Genomic DNA, 3,875 nt, shown 5'->3' with positions numbered 1-3,875 from the left:
ACCGGCGTCTCTGACCTCTTTGGCCATTTCTCCCTTATCCCTGGTAAGATTCACTGCTCTCTCCTTTTCTTCTTGTATTTTGGCATTTCACTTTAGGTGTTTATTTTTTTTCATGAATTTGATGGTGATTTTGATTTTTTTTGAAGTTGGTGGCTGTTGTTTTTTTTTTAATGAATGCTTTGTTCTATGAATTTCTAATAATTGGTGGCTATTTTTTTCATACTTTAATTTTTTATTTTTCATTAATTCTGAATTCTAATTTTATTGGCTGTTTATGACTTTATGCTATGCTGTTCTGTTTATGCTATGCTATTCTGTTTATGAATTATGATCTTGGCTGTTCTATTTATGACTTTAAGCAAGATTGAAGCAATCTCATTAGGATTTATATCCCCTAACAGCACACAAAGATATTACTGCAATAAACATTTTTGTTTAAATCCTAAATTGAAATTTTCTTAACTAGTACAACGATGTTTGTGAACCTTTTCTTTATATGTGTTGTACTAACATTTTGTAAGGGTAAAGTAAATTAGTAAATCCATTTTGCTGTGTCAGAATGCACGAACATTTTGTTATTAGAGAAAAAAGTATTTATCAATATTTATAAATGTATGTAAGGGTAAAGCAAATTAGCAAATCCATGATTGGCGTTTCAATCACTTCGATCCCCTTATATGCATGCTTTTAGATCTTATAATAAAAGTATTTATTTTTGCTTGTTTTAATTTGATTTTGTGATTCAATTTGTTAATAACTCTGATTCCGTGATTCTGAGTTGCTGGGTTCAATTTGCTTGTTCTGAGTTGATTCTGTGATTTAGTGTTTATGTATTGAATTTTAATTTAGTGTTTCTATATTAAATCTTACTGTATAGGATGAATAGTTTAAACTCGACTCCTATTGAAAATAATAATGAGACAGAGCCAACTCAAGATGATGACGGTCAAGCAATTGAAGCATATGTCCAAGGAACACAAGAGGAAGGACAAGAAGAAATACAAGAGGGAGGACAAGAAGTTAGCCAAAGTGTGCAAAACGGACCTAACAAAAAAGGATTAATTTCTGAGGCGTGAAAACATTTTAGGAGGGAGAAAATAGATGAAAAGTGGAAGGCAATATGTAAATATTGCAAAAGAAAGATTGGAGGTGACACGAAGTAATAAACTAAGCACTTGCATGATCACATTAGAATTTGCTCGATTCGTACTGTTAGGGGACCAAAGCAATCAATATTGAAAACAGTGCAGCAATCATCAGGTTCGACAGGAACAGGAAGGCCAACAGATTCACTTGTGGTTGGAAACTTCACATTTGGTTAAGAGGGAGCACGACGAGCACTTACAAGGGGTTATTAGGGACGAACACCGTATGTCGTTTGTTGAGCAACATGGTTTTCATGAGTTTATGGCTGAGACTGAACCTTTGTTCAAATTTTATACAAGAAATACACTGAAACGTGATGCTGAGAAGATGTATGAAGCTAAAAAGGCATAACTTCTAAAATTGTTGGGAAAAAAATTCAAGCCGCATTACTATAACTACTGACACGTGGAGTGCTGATTGTCAAAGCAAAGGCTATGTGGCGATTATAGCTCACTTTATTAATGATGATTGGAACTTGCAAAATTGGCTTGTAAGGTATTATTTATGCTTTTAGCATCTTTTAAATATTTGAATTTTTAATGTCATGATTGTTTATTATATTTACATTACTCTAGGTTTGCATATGTGCCTACACCTCATACTGCTGAAGTTCTTAGTGATGCTTTGGTGAATTCCTTGTATGATTGGAAAATAGATAGAAAATTGTCAACTTTAACAGTTGATAATTGTAGTACAAATGATGCCATGATTCATCTTGTGCTTGATAAGATTTCACCGTCTAACTTTGTTAAGAGAGGAGAATTTTTTTACATGCGTTGTTGTACTCATATTGTTAATTTGATTGTGCAAGATGGCATGAATGATATATATGGTTCTATTGAAAAAATCAGAGATAGTGTTTCTTTTTGGGTTGCAACACAGAAAAGGGAAGAAAAATTTGAAGAAACTTATAGGCAATTGAATATTAATTATAGGATAAAGCTTGTACTTGATTGTAGAACTAGATAGAATTCAACTTATCTAATGTTTGCTTTTGCTTTGCCATATAGAGAAGTTTTTGAGTGTTTAAGACACCGTGAATCTCTGTATAAAGTTGTACTATCTAATGATGAGTGGGAAATGGTAAATGAACTTGTTGATAAATTAGAAGTCTTTTATAATGTGACTGAATTATTCTCTGGCACTTTATATCCAACGACAAATTTGTACTTTCCCAAGGTGTGTGAAATGAGATTGACATTGAATGAGTGGTTGCTTAGTCCCAATGAGATGATTTATAGAATGGCAACAAATATGATTAGTAAGTTTGAAAAGTATTGGGATCAAATTAATGAAGTCATGGCTGTGGGAGCTATCTTAGACCCTAGGTATAAGATGGAGTTATTGAAATTTTTTTCCCTAAAATATATGGATCTCAAAGTGAGAATCATCTGAGCAAGGTAAGAAAAATGATGGAAGAATTAGTATGTGAATATCAACTTAAGGCTAGGGTTAAAAGAAGAGCAACAAATGATGATAGTTCAGCTTTTACTTTGAATGTTGGACATGGTGAAGGATCTTCAAAGAGAAAATTTAACTCTATCTACTTGCAATTTATGGAAGATACATATGAAGATTGTTCTACAAAAACTGAGTTGGATTTCTATTTGGAAGAGAGTGTTATAGTAGATAAAACAAATTTGAAAATTTTTGATATTTTAGGCTACTGAAAAAATATTGGAGTGAAATATCCAACTTTACAAAAGATTACAAGAGATTTTTTAGCCATTCCCATTTCTACTGTTGCCTCAGAGTCTGCTTTTAGCACCGGTGGTCGAGTTATACATCCACATCACAATAAATTGGATTGTGAACTGGTTGAGGCGTTAATTTGCACTCAGCATTGGATACACTCTTCAGGTAAAAGTACTAATAACTCAAATTTTATTTCGTATTAAAGTTCAATTTCATGTTAAATTTAACTCTCGTAAATTGTTGGTTGATATAATATAGGTAAATCAGGGTCGAAAATTCCAATTTCTTGGGACTATGTGATGGATATGGAGATTTAGGAGTTTGGGTCATTTTTTTTATTATGTCAAATTCTTATTAAATATATGGTATTCTTGTTTATGATGTATGTTAATATATTCATGTTTGTGTTGTATTTTAGCAGAGAACATGGAGCTGTTTGTTGGAAGTTGAAGACTTATTTTATGGCTTTTTTTTAAGAATGGAAGTTGTATTTTAAAATTTCGTTTTATGGACTATGATTTGTTATTTTATATTTCTTGACTTGTAAGTTGTAATCTTAGATAAGATATGTATGTTTGTGTGTTGTAATAATGTTTTGTGGTTTTTTTTATATTTTTTAAAAATTTTTTATGGTAATTTTCATATAAATGTTCAACATAAACAGATTGGGAATGGGACCTGTGGGGAACATGGGAAATGCGGAGAATGGGGATGGGGGCAATTATCCCTCCATGGCGGGGATTGGGGCGGGGACGAGGAAAAAATCTGAGGGTAGGAATGGGGAGCTGGGAGGCATCCCCCGCCCCGGCCCGCCCTGCCCCATTGACACCTCTAAGCGTGTAAGTACGCTGTTGGAGTTGAAGAGTTTGATATTGAGCAACCTCGGAGGTACAGTTGCGAGGGAGGTGGGAAGAGTGGGGTATAGGTTGCTGGCACCTATGGGTAATGGAGTTTTTCAGTTTCGACTATTTCGACTTGTAGGGGACGAGCATGTGCGGCTCATGTTTGACATCCATGGGAGAATCATGGCGGAA

The sequence above is a fragment of the Arachis hypogaea genome, chromosome 13 (assembly GCF_003086295.3).
Source record: "Arachis hypogaea cultivar Tifrunner chromosome 13, arahy.Tifrunner.gnm2.J5K5, whole genome shotgun sequence".
Classification (NCBI taxonomy): Eukaryota; Viridiplantae; Streptophyta; class Magnoliopsida; order Fabales; family Fabaceae; genus Arachis; species Arachis hypogaea.
This window is presented reverse-complemented; position numbering follows the sequence as displayed.